A 15,715-nucleotide genomic window follows, 5' to 3' on the forward strand; every position below is an offset into this window, starting at 1 on the left:
GAGGGTGTTTAACGGTTCATTCAAATTTTGGGAGAACGAGCATCCACGTCTACCTTACCAAGTCGATTCGAATCAAATTTTGAAATATTAGCTTGCCACTTCTTTTTTAGATGGAGAGATGATGCTCGAGAGTAATGTGTTTTTACATGCTCGTTGCAATGAAATAGTTTACCCACTCAAAACCGGGAATCAAACCCAAAAGAAAATATCTCGATTCAATGAAATTGCTCATTCACCAGGTCAAAATAGTGAACTAAATCCAAAATTGAACACCTCAATCGAGTAGCATGTTGTACAGTATTATAGTACTCCATGAACATATTGAAAGTGAAATTAATGAACTTGTTTGATATATGCATATCTCCGTTCATGTGTGGATTGCAGACAACATGTTCTCCACTTTAAATATTTGAATGCAAGTATATATCGAAACATGGTTTATATCAGTCTTTGATGCATAAAACGAAACCTCCCCCTCTTCCGAACTCCTGCTCTCTCTCTCTCTTTCTCTCTCTCTCTCTCTCTCCGACAATCTTCAATTTTGTCACACGCATCCAACACACAGACCTTTTTGGTCCCTATCCCTATCCCTCTCTCTCTGTGTGTGTCTCTCTCTCTTTGTGTGTGTGGGGGGGGGGTCTTTCTAATTCACATGCATATATACTCCATCTATAGGTCTCTCTCGCACACTATGTATGATTCTCTAGTCCAAGCTAAATATCTTGGGTGCACTCATCGTATGCACACAAATTGCTTGGCTCGTTGCACGTAACTCTCTCACGCACCCCTTTGTCGTCTCAGAGCTCTTCCCTCTCTCTCTCCCAAACTCTCCATCTACATGGGTCACACATACACATGCATATCTCACTCGCGCTTGATAGGCCCATCAAAAACTCTATCTCTCTCCATCTCACACGCACACACACACAATACCATGCCTAGCCAAGTATGATGGTCTCTCACTCAAATGTAGGCACACGCAGTCCCCCCTATATGTGTATGACTAGCTAATCTTAGTCTCCATCACAAACATGTACATGGTCTATCTCGATTTCTCTCGGGGCATCTTTCTATCTCGCACACACCTCCCTCGATCTCCCACCCATATAGTCCCCTCATGATCTCGAGGGGATCTCTATATCACAAACACACCCTCTCTCCCTCCCCATGCGTCCATGTTCTCCATGTGTCCCTCTCGACCTTTGTTCCTTGTTGGACAGACCTCTATTGGACATGTGCTATAGGGGTTATAACCCACAAGTATAGGGGATCGCGACAGTTTTCTATAAGTAAGAGTGTCAAACCCAACGAGGAGCTAAAGGTAGAACAAATATTCCCTCAAGTTCTATCGACCATCGATACAACTCTACGCACGCTTGACGTTCACTTTACCTAGAACAAGTATGAAACTAGAAGTACTTTGTAGGTGTTGTTCGATAGGTTTGCAAGATAATAAAGAGTACATAAATAAAAAGTAGGGGCTGTTGTATGTAAAGAAGCAATAAAGTAAATATAGCGAGTGTGGAAAAGTGGTGGTAGGAGTTGCGAAATTGCCCCTAAGCAATTGACTACTTTACTAGACCGATAGCAAGTATTATGTGGGAGAGGCCACTGCTAGCATGTCATCCCTGACTTGGAATTCTATGCACTTATGATTGGAACTATTAGCAAGCATCCACAACTACTAATGTTCATTAAGGTAAAACCCAACCATAGCATTAAGATATATTGGTCCCCCTTCAATCCCGTATGGATCAATTTCTATGCTAGGTTGAAGCTTCTGTCACTCTTGCCCTCCAATGCATAGTCCTATCAACATACAACTAACCCTAGGGTGTGATCCACGCGCGCAATCATATGATGGGCACCAAAAGACAGCAACATAACCACAAGCAAATTAAATCAATCATAGCAATTCATCAACCGCCGATAGGACAACGAAAATCTACTCAGACATCATAGGATGGCAACACACCATTGGATAATAATATGAAGCATAAAGCACCATGTTCAAGTAGAGGGTACAGCGGGTTGCGGGAGAGTGGACCGCTGTAGATAGAGGGGGGGAGGTGATGGATATACGTTGGTGAAGATGGCGAAGGTGTGGTGTAATCGCGGGTGATTGATGATGGCCCCCATGCGGCGTTCCGGCGCCAGCCGGAAGCGAGGGAGAGAGCCCCCCCTCCTTCTTCTTCTTCCTTGACCTTCTCCCTAGATGGGAGAAGGGTTTCCCCTCTGGTCCATGGCCTCCATGGCGTGGGAGGGGCGAGATCCCCTCCGAGATTGGATCTGTTTCTTTGTTTCTGCATTCTCAGATTCTTCCCTTTCACCGTTTCTTATATTCCGGAAATCCGTAACTCCGATTGGGCTTGAAATTTTGAACCACAGATGCTCTATCGGATATTAGCTTTTGCGGGCGAAAGAAGGGCACCAACAGCCTTACGGGTGGCCACGAGGGTCAGGGGCGCGCCTGACACCCTGGGGCGCGCCCCCCTACCTCGTGGGCCCCTCGAGCATCGTCTCGCGTGGATTTTTCTTCCCAAAAATCATATATATTCTAAAAAAAATCTCCGTCAGTTTTTATTCCGTTTGGACTCCGTTTGATATGGATATTCTGCGAAACAAAAAACATGCAACAAACAGGAACTGGGCACTGGATCAATATGTTAGTCCCAAAAATAGTATAAAAGTTGCCAAAAAGTATATGAAAGTTGAATAATATTGGCATGGAACAATCAAAAATTATAGATACGATGGAGACGTATTAGCATCCCCAAGCTTAATTCCTGCTCGTCCTCGAGTAGGTAAATGATAAAAAAGATAATTTTTGATGTGGAATGCTACCTAGCATGATCTTGATCATATGTCTAATCATGGCATGAGTATTAAGACACGTGCGATTCAAAGCAATAGTCTATCCTTTGACATAAAAAATAATAATACTTCAAGCATACCAACCAAGCAATTATGTCTTACTGAAATAACATAGCCAAAGAAAGCTCATCCCTACAAAATCATATAGTCTAGCTATGCTCCATCTTCACCACACAAAATATTTACATCATGCACAACCCCGATGACAAGCCAAGCAATTGTTTCATACTTTTGACATTCTCAAACCTTTTCAACTTTCATGCAATACATGAGCGTGAGCCATGGACATAGCACTATAGGTGGAATAGAATATGATGATGGGGGTTATGTGGAGAAGACAAAAAAGGAGAAAGTCTCACATCAACTAGGCGTATCAACGGGCTATGGAGATGCCCATTAATAGATATCAATGTGAGGAGTAGGGATTGCCATGCAACGGATGCACTAGAGCTATAAGTATATGAAAGCTCAAACTGAAACTAAGTGGGTGTGCATCCAACTTGCTTGCTCATGAAGACCTAGGGCATTTGAGGAAGCCCATCATCAAAATATACAAGCCAAGTTCTATAATGAAAATTCCCACTAGTGTATGAAAGTGATAACTCAAGAGACTCTCTATATGAAGAACATGGTGCTACTTTGAAGCACAGGTGTGGTAAAAGGATAGTAACATTGCCCCTTCTCTCTTTTTCTCTCATTTTTTGTTTTCTTTTTTTTTGGGCCTTCTCTTTTTCTTGCCTTTCTCTTTTTTATTTTTTTTATTTTTTTCATCTGGAGTCTCATCCCGACTTGTGGGGGAATCATAGTCTCCATCATCCTTTCCTCACTGGGGCAATGCTCTAATAATGATGATCATCACACTTTTATTTACTTACCACTCGATGTCTAGAACAAAGATATGACTCTATATGAATGCCTCCGGCGGTGTACCGGGATGTGCAATGATCTAGCGTAGCAATGACATCAAAAAATGGACAAGCCATGAAAACATCATGCTAGCTATCTTACGATCATGCAAAGAAATATGACAATAAATGCTCAAGTCATGTATATGATGATGATGGAAGTTCCATGGCAATATATCTCGGAATGGCTATGAAAATGCCATGATAGGTAGGTATGGTGGCTGTTTTGAGGAAGATATAAGGAGGTTTATGTGTGACAGAGCGTATCATATCACGGGGTTTGGATGCACCGGCAAAGTTTGCACCAACTCTCGAGGTGAGAAAGGGCAATGCATGGTACCGAAGAGGCTAGCAATGATGGAAGGGTGAGAGTGCGTATAATCCATGGACTCAACATTAGTCATAAAGAACTCACATACTTATTGCAAAAATCTATTAGTCATCGAAACAAAATACTACGCGCATGCTCCTAGGGGGATAGATTGGTAGGAAAAGACCATCGCTCATCCCCGACCGCCACTCATAAGGAAGACAATTAATAAACACCTCATGCTCCGACTTTGTTACATAACGGTTCACCATACGTGCATCCTACGGGACTTGCAAACCTTAACACAAGTATTTCTCAATTTCACAATTACTCAACTAGCATGACTCTAATATCACCATCTTTATATCGCAAAACTATTGCAAGGAATCAAACATATCGTATTCAGTGATCTACAAGTTTTATGTAGGATTTTATGACTAACCATGTGAATGACCAATTCCTGTCATCTCTCTAAATAGGTATAAGTGAAGCAAGAGAGTTTAATTCTTTCTACAAAAGATATGCCCGTGCTCTAACAAATCTAAGTGAAGCAAAAGAGCATTCTACAAATGGCGGTTGTCTATGTAAAGAGAAACATGCAATCCAAACTTCAAATGATACTAGCTGAATACCCGTGTGTTGCCACGGGATAACATGTAAATTTTATGACATAACTTATTGATTGAATGTGTTTTATTTAGACGGAGAGGTTAGAAACTATGAAAAAAAATATCACCATCTATATTCATGCTTCCTCGCCCACCCCAGCCCCCCCTCTCATTAAATGTCTTCCCACTACATGTGTGATGTTTCATCATCATCCATAAGCTTGTTCTAGTTGACGATTACCTAACGGAATTCATGTTGCCTCGTGTTCCATATTATCGCATCTAATGTCCATCACTTAGATGGATAATAACAACAAATGTACGGCTGGCCTCAACTTCATCTCAAACTACACATGATACATGCTCCCTCTTACCCCCCCCCCCGGTGTTTTCACATGAAAGGTAAGAGTATATAATAGATTTGTGTCGTTGATCTTATTAATTAGTGGTCTGATTAACTCTTACCTTCTTACCTCATATGTAAAAGAGGGCATAAGAGGGAGCATGTTAAAATTTGCCAACACTGTATGTGTGAAACAACAATGGTAACTGAGAACTTTTGTGAGAAATTTCTTCAGACACAATATAGTAGGCCATGGTGAACTTGTGTGATTAAGTTCCTTGAGAACACAATATAGTTTGAAAATCCTTTAAGGAATCATAATTGGTGCTTTGTTTATCATTCTAATTCACTGTTGGAGTTCAATATGATTCAACAAAAGCTAAGTAAAAGTAAGTAGTATTGCCATATTAGTGGTATGCTTATTTCAAGATTTGAAAAGATCCATTGCCCGAAAACCCTGTAAGCGCCCCTACTAAATAAATGTGAATGGAAGAGAAAGTGTTTCAAAGTTTCTTACCAGCGTTAAGTCACTGCAAATTGTGTGTGCTCATGTACATAGCCGACAAGTCGATAATAAAATCAGATCTACATTTCTAACAAATAAAATAGTTCTCTAATGAGATAAGTATCACTCAACCTGTAGGGATAATCTGATATTGAACCAATTATATATATGTAAAAATATGTTATTCAATTTGGGTGTACATGAGCATGAATAATTGGGTAGGCATAAAAAGCTAGGAGCAAAAACTGAAAACACAAAGGTACTCGTCAGCAACAAAACAACTCACTTCTATGACACATCGACAATAAAAAACCAACACCATATTTTTGGTCAGGTGGTTCATTGTGGTGATGGCCCAAAGGTCTCATAGAACTATGCTCTAACTACTACCATGCTACTTTGTACGGTCTAGAACATGTATATGTACTGATTGTGAAGCTGCAAAAAAAGGAGTATAATGGGTCCTTGTACGTCTAATTAAATTCATATATCCAGTGAAGTGTGTAATGTTGAACCAAACTGCAGGCCATCAGTACATTACTCTAAGAGGTGGCTTATTACTAAATTAAAGATGCTGGCATTTAGTGCATAAGTAAATACAGAAAGCACAATGATAAAGCTGCAGAGCCACATCATAAAAGAGTAGTAGTATTACCACTTAGGCATATTTATTGACAATTAAGAGGGAGAATGATAGATCCATCATCAGCCGCAGAAAAAATAGAAACGAAGTAACACTAATTCTCATATCTTGAACCAGTGTGCTGCCGTGACCCGTCTCTAAGGTCAAACGTTATTGCCCATCGCCACCGCCACACTGTTGTTCTGTGTTTTCAATTTTGGCTGAGAAAACCAGATTTTGGCCATCTCGGCCTGGGGCGAAAAATAGCTTCCGGCAAAAAAATGGATTTTGGTCAAATTTAAGTCAATTTTTGGTCAAAATTTGATGAAATTTTGACCAAATGTTTTGAAAATGTCCGAAATTCGGCCATCTCGGCCTGGGGCGAAAACTTTCACAAACCGAAAATCAAAACCTTGCTGTTGTTCTGCCCCCGCTACTGAATCGAGGCCGAGCGACATGCACACAGTGGCGCGCTGTGGTCATGAGGCAAGGAAACCCAAATTTTTCTCTTAATTTGCTCTATCTCATAATCCCTCGCCTTCAGTAGGTTGTATAGCTTCTTGTACTCTACAATATGATAGCACATAGTGACAAGAGAATTAGTGGTACTACGTGTCTCCTTCAGGAAGCTTGTTTTCTAGCATGCCATCAAAACACCTGATTATCATTAATAATTGTTATTTTCTTGTAATCAAACAACAAAGGAGCTGCTCGATCAAGTATTTTCCAAGCCCAATTCAACCAACAATGTTGAATGGTTTTGCACTACTGAAATTGGTCACAACCATCTTCAATCAGAAGGAACACGTCTCAACATTAATTAAAGCAAGCTTGCACAAGTATTAGTAGTTTAGTAATATGATTTAGGGGCTATTGATCTTAAAAACTAAGTGTAACCAAATTCAAGGCATAACAAGCTGAACCAAACATCTCCACTCCATTGCCAAGTACAAACAGACTGTCGTATGTACGAATCTCATCTCTCCCTCCTAAAAAAATGTGGAAATCGTGGTACTGGTAGCACAAAAAATGCATGTTTGATCGCACTAAGCCTATGAGTGACTCTAGTGATTGCTAGCAACCACTGATATTACCCTAAAAAATCTCTTCCAAGCAATCTGTTAAACTTGCATAGAGAAGAACCGTCTTTTCAATGACGTGCTCAAACTAATACATAATTCAGTTTGCATGCATTCACTAAAATTGAATTGTCTAACGCATGCACATTCTCACTGGTGCCGCTTATAGAGAAGCTAAATACATAATTTATTATCCAGACTAATTTGTTGCAATCAATATTTTGGTTAATAGTCCCCAAATCTGGCTGGAGCCAGCATCATAGATATGTCTAGATTGTGTAAACACTCACTGCCAGGAAAAAAATGTAAACACCTCTCCTCCGCCTTGACATCTGTTGTGGTCTCCACCACCATGGCATTGGGTCGTCGTTAGTGTGGCGGAGGATGAACTCCAAGCCATTAAAAACATATGATGCAAAAGCAAAGTACTCCATCCATTTGCCTAAACTGGAGCTGTATGAAAATTCTTGTAGTTCTTAAGTATTTCACAAATCTCGGCAGGAAGTAACCATCAATGTTGAGACTCCTTCAATATCTGCACCATCTCTGCTCATAAGTAATTGAAATATAAAATTAAATTCAATATAATAAAAACTGAGTGACCTAAACGTGGATTTTGAAACATTCGAATGGAAATGTCATGAGGATTGCTTTCCCAATCTTCAGAAACTGAAACATGCATCATCATCAAAATTCAGTTACAGAGTTCAGTTTCATATTTCAGGTTCTCCCAGAAAACATGATAAGGCAGAGGCTTCAATCTAAATCCCTAAGTGACTAATTTGAAGTGTGGAGTACTAAGCATTCCAGCTGTGTGAAACTAAATTCAATCCAAACCGAAATACAGAAGAACTACATAAGGTTCATCTTGGCATAGATAAACCACAACTTTTAGAAGTGCAAGGCATTGGTAATTCATCTCCAGACCATCGAAAACCCAAAGTAAGTTGTGAAATATTTCCAAACATCTAGAGCAAAATTGTCCGAGTTTCTGGCGCATTATCCACTGAATTACCTGACAATTCCAACAATTGCATCCAGTAGTAGCAGCCACTCAAAATCTCTCCCAAATACATCCTCGTGCAGAAATAATCCCTAGTGCGTAGCTCAAATCAGCATGAAACTACATGAGGATCCAATTCCAACCAAAGCAATATAATCAAGGGTAGCAAACTAATGGGGAAGGGAGACCGTGGAGATGCAGAGAGCCCAAGGCACGATGCGCACCTTGGCCTTCCAATATAATCAATACTCCCTGCCGCCTCCGCTCCATGGCTCGGCCACTCATCGCAAGTGGTGGAGGAAGATGCCCTCGATGGTTGGCCCGTCCTGGCTGTGCAGGCGGCGACGGATCGGGAGTGGTCCAACCTGTGAGGGCGCTGCTACTCCTTTCCGGTGGGTTGTGGATCCCAGCGGCATCAAGGTAGGAGGAGAGATGTGCACAACAGCGTCACCCGTGATGATACAGGAATGGCGGACCAGGTTGAGGCCCTCATCAAACTCGTGATCTGAGTCAGAGTACAAGCCCATTGAAGCAGCGCCGATGGCGTTGGCAGAGTGGAGCTAGCAGCTTGTAGGGGAGTGGAGAAGCTTTGTCCGCGGCCATGGGGCAGATGGGCGGCGACGATTTTTCTTGGGAGACCCGGAGGGAGACGGAGAATACTGGATTGGGGCGAGGGGCTTGGGAGGATGGAAACGTGCGACGTGTGGTCCTGAACCTCGTTGGTAGCGGCTGTTTTTTTTTTGCAGGGCATCGAGGCGGGGAAGGACCACGTGCGATCTGGGGGATGGAACGAGGTCGAACCATCACGATTAGAGAGATAAGTGAAGCACATGAAGCATTCTATAAAGCCATACTCAAAAGATATAAGTGAAGTGCAAAGAGCATTCTATAAATCAACCAAGGACTATCTCATACGAGCATGGTGCATAAAAGAAAAATGAAAACCAAATGCAAAAGACACTCCAAGATTGCACATATCGCATGAACGAAACGAATCCGAAAACATACTGATACTTGTTGAAGAAAGAAGGGATGCCTCCCCAGCACCCCCAAGCTTAGACGCTTGAGTCTCCTTGAATATTTACTTGGGGTGCCTCGGGAATCCCCAAGCTTGAGCTCTTGCCTCTCTTCCTTCTTCTCACATCGAGACCTTCTCGATCATCGAACACTTCATCCACACAAAACTTCAACAGAAAACTCGGTAAGATCCGTTAGTATAATAAAAAAAATCACCACTAAAAATACTGTTGCAAACCAATTGATATTTTGTTTTTGCATTGTGTCTACCATAGTATAACTTTTTCATGGCTTAATCCACTGATATAAATTGATAGTTTCATCTAAACAAGCAAACTATGCATCAAAAACAGAATCTGTCTAAAACAGAACAGTCTGTAGCAATCTGACCATTCACTATACTTATGATACTTGCAAAATTCTGCCAAAATTAGGAAAAATAAAAAATTTATACAGAAAGACAGTGCAAAAAGAATCAGAACCATTTGACGTTCCAGTAAAAAATTAAAATTCATGCACTACAGCAAAAGTTTCTGTCCTGCACCGCACAAACCAACAAGCATCGTAAACATCCTAAAGGCAAACCTTGGCACATTATTTTTATAATAAAATGGAATTGTACAAGGGGATAATTATTTTTGTTGAGAAGTTTCTGTAATCAAGATTCACAAAGTTGTCGTGAGCATGAACAAAGTTCAAGGAGCTCTCCCACTTCAACAGTGCTTGTCTTTCTCACTTTCACTTTCCTTTTTGAAAAGTTTTGGGTTCCCCTCTTTATTTTTGTTGTTTTTAAACTATATGAAAGCACTCAACAGAAATAAATGACTCTCTAAAACTTCTGGGTTGTCTCCCTGGCAGCGCTTTCTTTAAAGCCATTAAGCTAGGCATATAGTGCTCAAGTAGTGAATCCACCCGGATCCCAAGGTATATCAAAGCCAATTTTAATTAACAATGATTTGTAATTTAGTAGTGAGCACAAAGCAACATATATCAAGCAATGACGAAGGGCCAGTTCTTTTGGGTAATTCTCCCAGAATTGACCCCCTCCCCAGCTTCTCCCAGAATTGCCACTCCATCTTTTTTTACAATTCCTAGCTAGTTAAGGTCTAATTAGCTAGGAATTGTAAAAAAAGATGGAGTGGCAATTCTGGGAGAAGCTGGGGAGGGGGTCAATTCTGGGAGAATTGCCCAAAAGAACTGGCCCGAAGTCTAACTCTCTTCCTATGCATCGGCATGTCATAAAAGAACAATTCATGCACACCTAGTAAAGGCCAATGCATAGTATAAACAGTTTCTTGCAATTTTGTCATGTGGGAAACATAGAGAAGTGGAGATATAGTTCCTCTCTCATAATAATTACAAGTAGGAGCAGCAAGCACATGCATATTATATTCATTAAAATCATCATGTGTAACAGTAAAAGGCAACCCATCAATATAATCCTTAATAAGGGCAAACTTCTCCGATATAGTGTAGTTTGGAGAATTCAAAAAGATAATAGGACTATCATGTGCGGGTGCAATAGCAACAATTTCATGTTTAACATAAGGAACTATAGCAAGTTCATCTCCATAAGCATAATTCATATTGGCATCTTGGCCACAAGCGTAGCAAGCATCATCAAAAAGGGATATTTCAAAAGAATCAACGGAATCATAACAGTCATCATAGCAATCATCCTTCGGTAAGCACGAAGGGGAATTAAACAATGTATGAGTTGAAGAGATACTCTCATTAGAAGGTGGGCACGGGTGATCAATCCGCTCTTCCTCCTTTTGTTCTTTGCTCTCCTCATCATCTTTTTCATCCAATGAGCTCACAGTTTCATCAATTTCTTCTTCCATAGACTCCTGCAAAATATTAGTCTCTTCTTGGACAGCGGAGTATTCCTCAATATATAGTTTAACATAGGCATTAGAAGCATAATTCTCATAACAATATTTAAATATAGCAAAATTTTTAGATTTGTGAAAAGTAGCATCATACTTTTCAATCAAAGAAGCAATTTCATAAGCACCCTTAAAAGCAACAAATTCTTCAATTTGTTGAACATCATAGTAACTATAAACACCTTTAGCATAAGAAGATAAGAATCCATTATCAATAAACTCACATTGGTAGGGAAGGTGTTTCTTAGGGTTTTTAGAACAACAACTAAAATCATATAATTCACATAAATTCCAAGCATAGCATTGCAAACGTTGAATTTGACTCCATAATAATTTCCCTTTTTTAGATATACGGTGTCGCACATAACAAACATGCTCATCTAAAAATTTGCCCTCAACTAAGCTAGTTGGGGTTTCGGCACGAGCACAAAGGGATCGAAGATTATCCAAGTAAAAAGCTTCAGCAGTGTGATAGATTTTGAGTGGTTCTTCAACCATTGGTTCAGTAGGTACAACTAATTTTTTGGTATTTTGCATTTCCTACCCATAACTAAAGATAGAAAACAACTAAGAAGAGCAAATAAAAATTACTTAGTGATAAAGCAAACAAGCACACACGAGAATATTCACCCCACGCTATTGCTCCCCGGCAACGGCGCCAGAAAAAGGTCTTGATAACCCACAAGTATAGGGGATCGCAACAGTTTTTGATAAGTAAGAGTGTCGAACCCAATGAGGAGCTAAAGGTAGAACAAATATTCCCTCAAGTTCTATCAACCACCGATACAACTCTACGCACGCTTGACGTTCACTTTACCTACAACAAGTATGAAACTAGAAGTACTTTGTAGGTGTTGTTGGATAGGTTTGCAAGATAATAAAGAGTACGTAAATAAAAAGTAGGGGTTGTTGTAAGTAAAGAAGCAATAAAGTAAATATAGCGAGTATGGAAAAGTGGTGGTAGGAGTTGCGAAATTGCCCCTAAGCAATTGACTACTTTACTAGACCGATAGCAAGTATTATGTGGGAGAGGCCACTGCTAGCATGTCATCCCTGACTTGGAATTCTATGCACTTACGATTGGAACTATTAGCAAGCATCCGCAACTACTAATGTTCATTAAGGTAAAACCCAACCATAGCATTAAGATATATTGGCCCCCTTCAATCCCGTATGCATCAGTTTCTATGCTAGGTTGAAGCTTCTGTCACTCTTGCCCTCCAATACATAGTCCTATCAACATACAACTAACCCTAGGGTGTGATCCACGCGCGCAATCATATGATGGGCACCAAAGGACAGCAACATAACCACAAGCAAATTAAATCAATCATAGCAATTCATCAACCACCGATAGGACAACGAAAATCTAAATAGACATCATAGGATGGCAACACACCATTGGATAATAATATGAAGCATAAAGCACCATGTTCAAGTAGAGGGTACAGCGGGTTGCGGGAGAGTGGACCATTGTAGGTAGAGGGGGGAAGGTGATGGAGATGTTGGTGAAGATGGCGGAGGTGTTGGTGTAGATCGCGGTGATGATGATGGCCCCCGGCGGCGTTCCCGCGCCACCGGAAGCGAGGGGGAGAGAGCCCCCCTCCTTCTTCTTCTTCCTTGACCTTCTCCCTAGATGGGAGAAGGGTTTCCCCTCTGGTCCATGGCCTCCATGGCGTGGGAGGGGCGAGAGCCCCTCCGAGATTGGATCTGTCTCTCTGTCTCTCTCTGTTTTTGCATTCTCAGATTCTTCGCTTTCATCGTTTCTTATATTCCCGGAGATCCGTAACTCCGATTGGGCTAAAAAATTTAACACGATCTCTATCCGGATATTAGCTTTCTTGCGGCGAAAGAAGGGCACCAACCGCCTTACGGTGTGGCCACGAGGGTCAGGGGCGCGCCCCCCTACCTCATGGGCCCCTCGAGCATCGTCTCGCGTGGATTTTTCTTCCCAGAAATCATATATATTCCAAAAAAATCTCCGTCAGTTTTTATTCCGTTTGGACTCCGTTTGATATGGATATTCTGCGAAACAAAAAACATGCAACAAACAGGAACTGGCACTGGGCACTGGATCAATATGTTAGTCCCAAAAATAGTATAAAAAGTTGCCAAAAAGTATATGAAAGTTGAATAATATTGGCATGGAACAATCAAAAATTATAGATACAACGGAGACGTATCAAGGGGTGTCTCTCTCCGTTGCAAACAATCACGCACTAGCTATCTTCATGTATCTCCTCACCTCGCTTTTCTATCTCGGAGATGCATGCGTGATATGTTTGCATAAGAAACGAAAAAACACACTCTCTCTAATTTATCGTTTGTTATCCCTTTCTCTTTCACACACATACTCTTTTTGCACACTCACTCATTCTCCTTCACACGCACTTGATCTCTCTCGACTTAGGCACTCTCTTCGGTCCATAGCATATGGATTTATTGAAAAGTCAAACATCACAAAGTTGGACCATGTACGTGGAGAAAAACATTCACATCTAGAACGGCAAACATCTACCCATGATGAGGTAGCGGTCCAGCGCCCCGTGGGCGGTGGTTCCTGCTCGTCTCCTGCATCATCGTCCATACCATCGATGTCTTCGGAGTCGAAGTCGAGCATGTCGGTTAAATCGTCAACAGTGGCTACTAAGTGGGTGGTGGGTGGGCAACGAATTTCTTCGTCGTCCGCATCCCATTCTAGTCGGACATAGTTCGGCCAAGGTTCTCCTAACAGGGAGAGGGACCTCAATGAATTTAGCACATCGCCGAAGGGCGAGTGCTGAAAGATATCCACGGAGGTGAACTCCATGATCGGCGCCCAGTCGGATTCGACGGGCGTGGATGTAGGCGGCTCGGAGTCCGTGGCTGGAGGTGAATCCAGTGGTTCGGTGACACGGCTCTCGTAAGAGGTGAAGTCAGTATCCGGCTCTATCACCACTGAGAGTGCGGCCTCCATGGCGGGGTCTATCCCTCCACTCTCGGATGGCGCAATTTGCTCCGGATTGACGGCCGGAGTAGTTGTAGATGCGATCTCCCGAACACTGCCTGACGGCAGAGTTACATCGTGCTCGTCATGAATGTGCGGCGCACCTGACACGGGCTTGAATTCGTCGAAGATCAAGTCTCCGCGGATGTCGGCAGTGTAGTTTAAGTTTCCGAATCTGACCTGATGGCCAGGGGCGTAGCTCTCGATCTGCTCCAGATGGCCAAGCGAATTGGCCTGCAGTGCGAAGCCGCCGAATACAAAGATCTGTCCGGGGAGGAAAACCTCACCCTGGACCGCATCTCTATCGATGATCGAAGGAGCCATCAAGCCTTATGGTGACGACACAGTGGAACTCTCAATGAAAGCACCAATGTCGGTGTCAAAACCGGCGGATCTCGGGTAGGGGGTCCCAAACTGTGTGTCTAAGACGGATGGTAACAGGAGGCAGGGGCACGATGTTTACCCAGGTTCGGGCCCTCTTGATGGAGGTAATACCCTACGTCCTACTTGATTGTTCTTGATGATATGAGTATTACAAGAGTTGATCTACCACAAGATCGTAGAGGCTAAACCCTAGAAGCAAGCCTATGGTATGATTGTATGTTGTCCTACGGACTAAACCCTCCGGTTTATATAGACACCGGAGGGGGCTAGGGTTACACAGAGTCGGTTACAAGGGAGGAGATCTACATATCCATATTGCCTAGCTTGCCTTCCACGCCAAGGAGAGTCCCATCCGGACACGGGACGAAGTCTTCAATCTTGTACCTTCATAGTCCAACAGTCCGGCCAAAGGATATAGTCCCGCTGTCCGGAGACCCCCTAATCTAGGAATCCCTCAGTGATCCATCGGAATAAGTTGCCAGGTGCCACTGAGTATATGAGTCCTGCTCGTCCTCATGCTTGTGATCATCAGCATCGTCATCTCCCCCTTGGTTATCAAATTTTTCAAGTATAGGTGGTGGAATGTTCACAAGACCTTGGAAACACAAGAAGGTTGATTAATTAGTAAAGGGAAACTAGCTAACCTGCATGCATGTGGATGAAACAATTATAATTACGGTGGAAGATAAATGTACCAAAAGCATGATGATTCCATGCAAAAACAATGCCACGAGTGGTGGCAGCAAACACAAGACTCTCGTATTGAATTGCATCATAGTACTCATCCATGTACAAAAATTGATTTTTCAGCAATATCCATCAAGGCGCGGAAGTAAGGAAGGCAAATAGCTTGTCGAAGATAGCAACAACTTGTATAAAAGGACTCACCGTCGTCTCACTGACATGTTGGAATGGGACCACATGGAAGTTCAGTACTCTATATCTGGATCAGACCTGTTACTTTGCTCTGAATGTTGAACTTTCCATTTGAACATATGGAATGCATTGTTATTTTTTTAAATGGGTTGTATTTGTCCGCCATGGGTTTAGAGGCTGACTTGTGGGCCTACAGGTTGACGCGTACACAATCAGGAGATGATTGTACGTAGAGAGGATGACAACAGGGACCCACCAAGGTCATGGCAGTACGCAAGCAAGTGCCTCCTTATTTCAAGCCAATAAAAAATGGC

At 42.0% G+C, this 15,715-nt stretch overlaps 1 long non-coding RNA gene across 2 annotated transcripts; it reads right to left on the minus strand.

Annotated features, from left to right (window-relative positions):
• Window positions 1-7,414: 7,414 nt before the first annotated feature.
• LOC123047526 (uncharacterized) lies at window positions 7,415-8,950 on the minus strand. 2 transcript variants are annotated; one of them, XR_006423014.1, is made up of 2 exons: window positions 8,262-8,950; window positions 7,415-7,781 (listed from the first exon to the last, which is right to left on the minus strand). It is a non-coding gene; the product is annotated as an uncharacterized lncRNA (long non-coding RNA). The 2 variants fall into 2 exon arrangements; XR_006423015.1 differs by having other exon boundaries at window positions 7,415-7,792.
• Between the last annotated feature and the right edge of the window lie 6,765 nt (window positions 8,951-15,715).

This window comes from Triticum aestivum, chromosome 1A, assembly GCF_018294505.1.
Source record: "Triticum aestivum cultivar Chinese Spring chromosome 1A, IWGSC CS RefSeq v2.1, whole genome shotgun sequence".
In the NCBI taxonomy this organism is placed as follows: Eukaryota; Viridiplantae; Streptophyta; class Magnoliopsida; order Poales; family Poaceae; genus Triticum; species Triticum aestivum.